The sequence below is a fragment of the Phodopus roborovskii genome, unplaced genomic scaffold (genome assembly GCF_943737965.1).
Source record: "Phodopus roborovskii unplaced genomic scaffold, PHOROB, whole genome shotgun sequence".
NCBI classification, from domain to species: domain Eukaryota; kingdom Metazoa; phylum Chordata; class Mammalia; order Rodentia; family Cricetidae; genus Phodopus; species Phodopus roborovskii.
Window position 1 is genome coordinate 17,429,826 of NW_026126470.1, and position 9,180 is coordinate 17,439,005.

Consider the following 9,180-nt stretch of genomic DNA (forward strand, 5'->3'; position numbering starts at 1 on the left):
TGTCATTACATATTGTTATGTGTGGATATGTTTATATAGATACATACATATTCCCAAACATAACTATTGAGTCTATATAATGTTACTTGTATGTGTATTTTTAGAGCTGATCATTAGGCACTGAACAATTAACTACTGTTCTCTTCCCTGGAGAAGACCATCTCTCCCTCCCCCATCTTTCCTCAGTTGCCTCTAGTTCTTTGTGTAGGGGTGGGGGTCTAGTGAGCTTTTCTCCATTAGTTTGGCATGTTCCTTAGTATTATTCTCATTCATCCCACATTTTTGTGATTATGTTGCTGAGATTTTATAGGTATAGCCTAATGTTATTAGGAGGCACAACCTCATAAAGAACCCCCTGATTCTCTAATTCTAACCAACTTTCTGCCCATTCTTGTAAAATGTTCTCTGAGCCTTAGATGAGGGAGTATTTTGTATATGTATTCATTGGAACTGGGCTTCCCATCTTGATTGGATGTGCTTTTCTACAGTGGTTTCAAGATGGAGATCTAGTATAACTCACAGCTATGATATAAACATGATATATTGATCACAGTTGATGAAACATAACTAATAACTTATTATACTCCATGCTTTGTGACTACTTAACACCTAATTGATGCTCTTGTTCTGAGATCTTATTTAAGGTATCACATTTCTTTCATTACCCGCTGCCCCCTGTCCTGCCCTCAAGATGACCACCCTGAACTCTCATGCTCCCATTCCCCCATCCCCTCTATCTACCTCCCCTCCTTGCCCCGAGTTTAGAGTTTACCTAGGAAATCTCATCTATTTCCTCTTCCCAGAGAGATCCATGCATCCCTCTGAGGCTCCTCCTTGTTATCTAGCTTCTCTGAGGCTGAGGATTGTAGCCTGGTTATAATATCCACTAATGACTGGGGACATACTGTGTTTGTCTTTCTGGGTCTGGGTTACCTCACTTGGGATGATTTTCTCTCTAGTTCCATCCATTTGTCTGTAATTTCATGATGTCTTTGGTTTGTTTGTTTGTTTGTTTCAGGTGAGTAATACTCCATTGTGTAGATGTACCACATTTTCTTTATCCATTCTTTGGTTGAGGGGCATCTGGGTTGTTTTCCAGGTTCTGCCAATTACAAATAATGAACATAGTTGAGCAAGTGTCCTTGTGGTATTATTGATCGAGATGCCATTACAGGGTTAGGAAGAAACCTTGTGCCAGGGGAACTCCCAGAAACCCACAAGGATGACCACAGCTAAGACTCCTAGCAATAATGGAGAGGGTACCTGAACTGGCCTTTCCCTATAATGGGATTGGTGTCTGCCCTAATTGTTATCATAGAACCTTCATCCAGTAACTGATAGAAGCAAATGCATTAATCGACTGCCAAGCAATGGGTCAAGATCCATTAGTCCAGTTGAAGAGAGGGTGAAGGGATTATATGAGCAAGGAAGTGTCGAGATCACCCATAGACACAGCTGATCTGAGCTTGTAGGAGCTCGTGGACTCTAGACTGACAAATGGGGAGCTGGCGTGGGACTGACCTAGGCCCTCTGCATATGAGAGACAGTTGTGTAACTTTATCTGTTTTTGGAACCCCTGGGAGTGGGACCAGAACCTGTCCTTGAAACATGAACTGGCACTTTGGAACCTATGCCCTAGAGTTGGATGCCTTTTAAGTCTTGATGCAGGAGGGGGAAACTTAGTCCTGCCTTAACTTGACATGCCATGCTTTGTTGACTCCTATACGAGGCCTTACCCCTTCTGAACGGAGAGAGAGGAGGAGTAGATATAGGGGTGATAGAACGGAGGGAGGAAGACCAGGAGGAGAGGGGGAAGGGAAACTGTGGTTGTTATGTAAAATAATTAATTGTTTTGAAAAAACAAACAATTTCAGTCAGGATTTGTGTTTCCAAGCTACACACACGGTCCTAACAATTTCTCAGATTTTGCTGATTTCTTAGAACCTTGATTCGTCCGAGGTTTACTGATAAATTGCTCAGTAAAATATCCTCAGTTGGAATTTTCCTGATACATGTCTAGATTGGAATTTTGCCCTTGGGCAAGAAACACCTCTATAAAAGTATTCAGTTTCTTATTTCTACAATCATTATTTAGTCTTTGGAAGGAAACCAGTTGAGAAAGCGAGGGAAGTTATGTTCCATCTTCCAGAATAGAAGGTATACATATGGAGCTTTGAATGCTTTGTGTAAGATACTTGCCTACTTTCTGTGCATTTGGCTAAACATTTACTTACATCAAGGTAGACTGAGTACACTTTTATTTATTAAATAACCCACTATTATTTTAAGTACATGTTAGTCTTATTCCAGCTTCCAAGTCTGGACTTCCTTAAGTGTCAACTATATCTTTTTGAAATTCACTGACAATATATTGTTATGCTTTATTTGTAGTGCTTTTTATTCTTTGTCACAATAAAATGCTTCTTGCCCATCCTGTAGATTATGACTTATTAAGTCTTAAACCAATCACAATTTCCCTCAAGATTCCCATCTCCTTCTGTTGAAGGGACATGTTAAAACTAAGATCTGAATCTAGATATGCTCATTGCTGCTAATATATCTTTGATTCAAGACATACTAAGCCAGAATAGCAAAACTATGTTCTTATTTGGATCTTCCTTAAAATCAGTATCAGTATAATTCTTTTTATATCCAAACATTTCTTATTCTTTATTATAGAAAATAGCCTTTATTTTAAATTTTAAATTCCAAGGGTTCATGACTGATAAAGTGAAAGGGAACTAGTTTTTGTATATCTATCATGTATCCAGAAAGTATGCTATAAATTTTTTGGTTGTATCTAAAGACAATCAATAATACATAAATAATTATGATTTTATGTACCTTTTAAATATTTATGTTTTAGTCACTTTTCTTGTCTTATTGCATTAGCTGTATTTATGTAGGAATAGTGTTTATGTTTCACCCTTGCTGTGATTGTAGCTAAAGATTTTTACAGATGTTTATCCTCAGTTAAACAGGAGTTTTCTCTATTCCTTGTTTGTTGAAGTTTTTTAATGACTGATCAATGAGTTTTTCAAGTCCTTTGTCTTCGAGATCATTTGACATTCCAGAAAATTTTTCTTCTTTAGTTTGTTGATGTGGTGGTTTCAAATGATGAATAAACTCTTCTTTTTTTTCACACTGAAAATACTACTTCTTGTTTCTGTATATGTATGTCATAAATTGATGAGTTTTACTCATTGGTGTTTATTGAAGATTTTACTTCTATCTTCTTAAAATACACTTGTGTATAATTTTCTTACCTTTTAGTAGCTTTCTTAGTTTTTGTATGGAAGTACTTCTTGCTGTACTGAAGGAGTGATCACATGTCCTATGCTTTGACTTTTCTTAACGAAGACTTATGTAAAGTCTATGATATCCTTCTGTCTGTGAAACCTTTCCTTATGGCTGCAGATTTTATTTGAAGAATATTAACAATTCAACCAAACTGCACCAACTTGCTTGTAGGTATTATCTGTTACTCCTACCTCTATTAGGTTGTTTTTAATTCTTTGGAAGCCTAAAATACCTGACAGAACATATTGCTTTCAGGAATACCTCACAAAGTAGGTTTTGCATTCTAGAAAATGGAATGGTGAAAAATGCTCAGAGTGGGAATCTTTACAAGTCAGTCATGTTACTAAAAATTAAAGTCTTCTAGTAAATATTCTGTGTTTTCACTTATGTTTATGTGTCTGTATATGAACTTCCATCTCCCACCTTAACCAAAAAGTAAAAGAAAACTCTGAGAATGGTATATAATGCTTTAACTATTCAATGCTTTTGTGGAAAGTAATTAACATATTAATTTCATTTAATAATTTCTTTAAAATTACCAAGTAATATTCAAACTTTATTATGAAAAACATTGCAAATTTTACTCCATTGGACAACAAGATTAAGCATAACCAAAATTATACATCGCAAAGAATTTTTTATAAGCAGAGTAGTAATTTGAAGTGAAAGTTACAGAGCCTCATCCTGTATTTTATTCTTTGACTATCAAATATACTTTTATGCCTTTAACCACTACCAAAACTGAAAAGTCTATGACAAAGTTAGAACTAAAACAATTAGCTTTGTATCCTCTGACATGACTTGTGTTCCCCACATATATAGCATTTCTGGATCTTTTTTCTACCGCTTTTCCTGTATCCACATGCATATTTGTTTACATATATACATATATTATCAGCGAGATTCTGAGTATGAAAAGAACATGTGTTCTTTTTTTCTTCTCTGAGGTTGTATCATCACATAATAATTTGTTTAATGAATACATCTACTGTATGTTTACCATTAACCTGAAATGTTTCCCTGTGTTTTTCAGTGAGAACAGGTGTTCACAAGTTCTCCCTTATCAGGTGTTCAAATCATCATATTATTATTAGAACATCTCCCCTCAAAGTGAAAGCCACTGTAGTGTACTTTGGAGTATTCATACACAAAGTTTCTATTTCAAATTTTATTATAAAATGTTCATATCTCAAAAGTATTGGATCTTTCTGTTCCAACTAAAATTGAAAATAATAAGAAATATATCTATGAAGAAATAATGTGGAAGATACCCATCATTGTTTCTTATAAACAATTATGGATTTGGGCGTTAGGTACTTGGTTGATTTGCAGAGTCATTATGACATACACTCTTAGCAATTGGCTCATTTGGTGTAAGTGTACCCAAAAAGATCAGATAAAGTATTGACTAGCAGTATCTTTGCCACATAATACATGAAGAAATAACATTGTTTATAAAATAAAATCCACAATATTGTGAGTTGTGTAGATCAGTCAGTCAGTAGAGTGCTTGCCCCAGGAAAGCAAGGAGGCATGAGTTCAGATGCTGGCACTCACATATAAAGCTAAGCACAGTTTAATCTCAGCTCAGGGGAGGCAAATACAGGATGATGCTTGAGGTTTGCTAGCTACCTGGTCTACCATCATCTGTGTGTGACCTTTGTGAATCAGTGAGACTTTGTCTTCAAAAATAGGATGGAGAGTGATTCAATAGGACACTCAGTGCCCACCTCTAGCCTCGAAGTACACATGCAACAGGTGCATATATAGATTAACATGAACATGCACACACACACACACATACCAAATCCAAAGATGTCTGGCTCGGTACAGTAGTAGAAACAAATATTCAGAACTGCAAAGCAGAAGAAACAACTCTCAGCAAAAATAAATCATGGGAGCACTTTCAGTGTGCCTCAGAAATGGTTCATTGTGGCTCATCATAGTCACACTCAAGTTCTTTATTTTAAATATTACTTATTTCCTGGTTTGACAAAACCATGGCCAACACACAAAAGATGCTGGCTTTCCTCCTCAGGGTTTCATAGGCTGTTGGGAGTAAAAAATACTCCATTGTAGAGTGTGCAGTAGCCCTCCTCACAGCCTTCGCTCTTCCACATGACAATGGACTTACTGACTGATATTCTCCACATGTCTAGAGTTTGGCATCTATTTGTCACGCAATTGATCTTAATTATCAAATGCCTTCTTCCTAATTTTGATAATTGTAATACTGGAGTTCCTCTGGCTTCTTCCTCATTTAATGTTTACTCTATGCTACCAATGGATACATTTTCATCTCTGACAACCATTAATGAGATTTCAACCCTTCGGATTAATAAATAAATGAAATTAAAATTTAGGGAAGTTGGGTTGCTTTGTGCCTTTGGTCCTATGTGCCCTTACATGTAAAGAAGCAACCTTCTGTACTTCATCGTTGCTTCTGAAGGAACTTTCCACAAGTGGAGGATGCATTATTAGACTCTAGTATAATCCTAATTGTCCATCTTGGCTGGTGGAAGGCATTGGCTTTGAAGGAGTGGGCACCGTCCTTGTTCCTAGAGTTACAGTACAGGGCATTGCTATTGCAGTGTTTTACTGTTAGTTTCAACACACTAGAAAACTTTTGAAAGAAAATTCAGAATCCTTACCTTCAAATCCCAATTTTTCTCCTTTGATGTAAAATTATCACACCTCTCTTTCAAAGATTATAAAATCACCTTCCAGTGACCAGCTCAAAAGCTGAGAAACAAACAATCCATGTTAACCATGAGGAGCAGGGTTAAATTTTTCTCTCCACTGATAAATCCCACCCCGAAACAGATTTCAGCAAGGCAGCTCACAAAGCTTGCGGGTGAACTACACAGGACATGTGGGTGCCGAGCTCAGAGCCGGAAAGCAAACAGCTGCTGTAGCCTGATTTGAGTTAAAATAGTGTGAGTGTTTAGTCTGGCGCACGGCTTCGGGGGAGATTGGCAGCTGGGTCAAACAAAGTCCTTCCGTTGGCTCCCTTCCCAGGCTGCTCTGCTAGTATTTAGTGGGTCCTAGTGCTGTGTAGGGCCCTTTTCTCAGGCAAAATCCTAACATCTGACCGCACCCTCTGTGCTATTTCAAAAAAAAAAAAAAAAAAAAAAAAAAAAAAAAAAGGAGGAGAAAAAGGGGAAAAAAATAGCTGTTTCTGCTTCTTTCGTTATAAGATAAATTCTCCTGGAGACAACCTCTCCCACTAATTGTGTGTTAGCCATGCATTTTTATCTTGAGAGCTGACGCACTGGGCTCTCAAGTGGTGTGGAAAGCAGCCTGTTACAGTGCAGGATTCATAAAAGGGCTGGTATGGTGTGTGAAAGATATCTGTGTGCTTAGGCAGGAAACTTTGATCTACAGAAAAGCCAGAAGACATCTAGGTAAGGTTCCCGGGTCAGATCTACTTTTGGGGGTATAATTTGGCAGTGAAATTGACCCATACAAAGGATGCAAGTTTAAAGGGTGTGTGCTCACTTCTGTGTAAGTTGAAATGTGCTGACGGTTGTTTACTTATTTTTGCTCGTTGATTTAAAACTTCAATCAGGAGGCTGCAGTCCGTCTTCCGACGTTAGGGTTTCGGTTGTTGAACCGGTCGCAACAGATATGGTTTGGTTACCAGAGCGAAATCTTTGCAAACTGACACAGAAAGAAAATGATTTTTTAGGAGGGAAAATGACAAGTTTTAAAGAGGAATTGTGTGAACATTAGAGGACAGGGGCCAGTGCATTAGATTAGGCTAACATGGGTTTGATTACCAAAAAGAAAAAACAAAAACAAAAAAAATGTTGAATGTTGCTTTGGAAGGAATATTAAGTAAGTTGTCTTTGTCTCTTACTTTTTAATTTTAGTCGCTGATTTAGCCTGTTGGGTCACATTTTTTTTGAGAGTGCTGAAGGCTGCCATGAATCCTTAATGAGGCCCCTTTGCTCATGATTTTGGCCAAGAGCCAAAATCAACTTCCCAGCGGCAAGCTTTCTCTCAAAGAACCTGGAGCGATTTCTTTCTTTCTTTCTTTTTTCTTTTCATTTTTTTTTTTATTAGAAATCATGTTTGAAAGCCGCCACGAACAGTTGTATAGGCATGTCAAAAAATGACTTTATACAGTAAATATGAAACAAGCCTTCATTTTTTCTCATATTGTCGCTATGGAGTCTTTGCCTGTTGCCACCTAAACCACGATAGACTACGAATAATCTGAAATAAGAAACTGTAAGGACTTTTTTTTTTTTTCCCTTCAGCACACCAGAGTACGGGTGATCTTCAAAGTGAGCAGTATACACTCTGGAGCGATTCTACAAAACCCTTTGGGACAAATAGCAGAAGAATCCACAAACCTGCTCTTCTCTGTAAGTAACAATCGGTTACCAGTAAGTAATAGTTTACTAGAAGTTTTGTGCTTGCCACTAAGTTTAACATTAACTTAAGTGGTGCCTTTGTGTATGTCAAAAATGCCTTGGTGTTTGGATCTGTTGTTAATATATGTTACATGATTTTAAAAAGATTAGGTGATATCTTGATGCACTTAACAAACCTTTCATAGAAATGTTTGGTATGTAAACAAGTCTGAATGATGAAATAATTGTTTTCCTGTAATAAAGGGTGAATTTTTGTGAAAGTAGACGAGAAGTTCAAAAACACACACATATATTTGAGCACTTTTTGGACTTTTCTACACCTGAATTCTGTCACAGGAGTCGATATATAATTTTATAAAAGTTCTTTTGGGTTACATTGATGAGTTGCATGAAATAGTTTAGTTATTAGATAGTAGCAAATTCAGACTCTTGTCAATGGATTTAAGCACTATATTAAGACATTAAAACTACCTAATCTACAAGGCACTTTAGTGAAAAGCACAGGAATATCTGCTGTTTTCAAGAAATCCTCGTGTCCCTGCCCTAAAGCAATGATTTAGCCTCCTGTGTTAAAGTAATCTAATGTGTAAGTTTGATCTTAGTTACACTTGTGCTTTCTGTTTGCTATATCAATGAGAATCAAATGAATCACCGTTAGTAGGATTAGAACTATGAATTAGAAACAGGAATTAGAACTATGTTAATTAAATGCTTGCCACATACTTAGAGCCATGCCAATTTCCTCTTGACACAATACATAACTTTTTTTTTTTTTGGACTGCAAGACAAACTGAAATTAAATTTGATTTTTAAAATGTCATTATCTTTGGAAAGTTTGTATTTTTTCATTGTGATTGATGGCTTTGTATCTTCCTTACTGTTAGTTGAACTGAGGGTTAGGGTGTATAAAATGGTCATACCAGTCAATAAAAAATTCATGGATTATGAGTTTCTAGAAATTTATCTGGGTTCTTTTGGTCAATGAGTTTATAGCTAAAACAATATTTGATGTAAAACTCTTCTTTAATAAGAAGAAATTAATGTTGTTAAGTATGTTAATTTTTTATTAAAACAATCATTAAATTTGGTACCTTTAGCCAGATGCAGGGGAAATAGCAATACCTTGTTTGGTTGGCTCTAAAACCATTTTACATTTTGTTTTCCTAATTTCAACTCAGTCTATTTTTGCTGTCATAATTTTAGTAAGTATCTGAAATTTGTAGAGTATTTCTCTAAAATTTGTTGAGATATATTTTGACTGACAGTTGTAAAGGTTTTTTTTTTTTTCTATTAAATGAAGACTATGGCAACACATTCAGAGAGAGAATACTTAAGGCACACAGATAAGCTCAGAAGGTGGATCATCACATAGTAGACTATTGGCAAATATTACCAAGTTGCAGGAGAAATAAATGAGCATTGAGAGCAATTTGAATTATATACCTATCTACAGTAGTTAAACATTTACTTTCTTTTGCTGTGCCAATGAGCTTTAGCTGAG

At 36.2% G+C, this 9,180-nt stretch overlaps 1 long non-coding RNA gene across 1 annotated transcript; it reads left to right on the forward strand.

Annotated features, from left to right (window-relative positions):
• Positions 1–6,469: 6,469 nt before the first annotated feature.
• LOC127227374 (uncharacterized) lies at positions 6,470–7,670 on the forward strand. Its single transcript, XR_007834987.1, has 2 exons — positions 6,470–6,704; positions 7,563–7,670. It is a non-coding gene; the product is annotated as an uncharacterized LOC127227374 (long non-coding RNA).
• Positions 7,671–9,180: the final 1,510 nt, after the last annotated feature.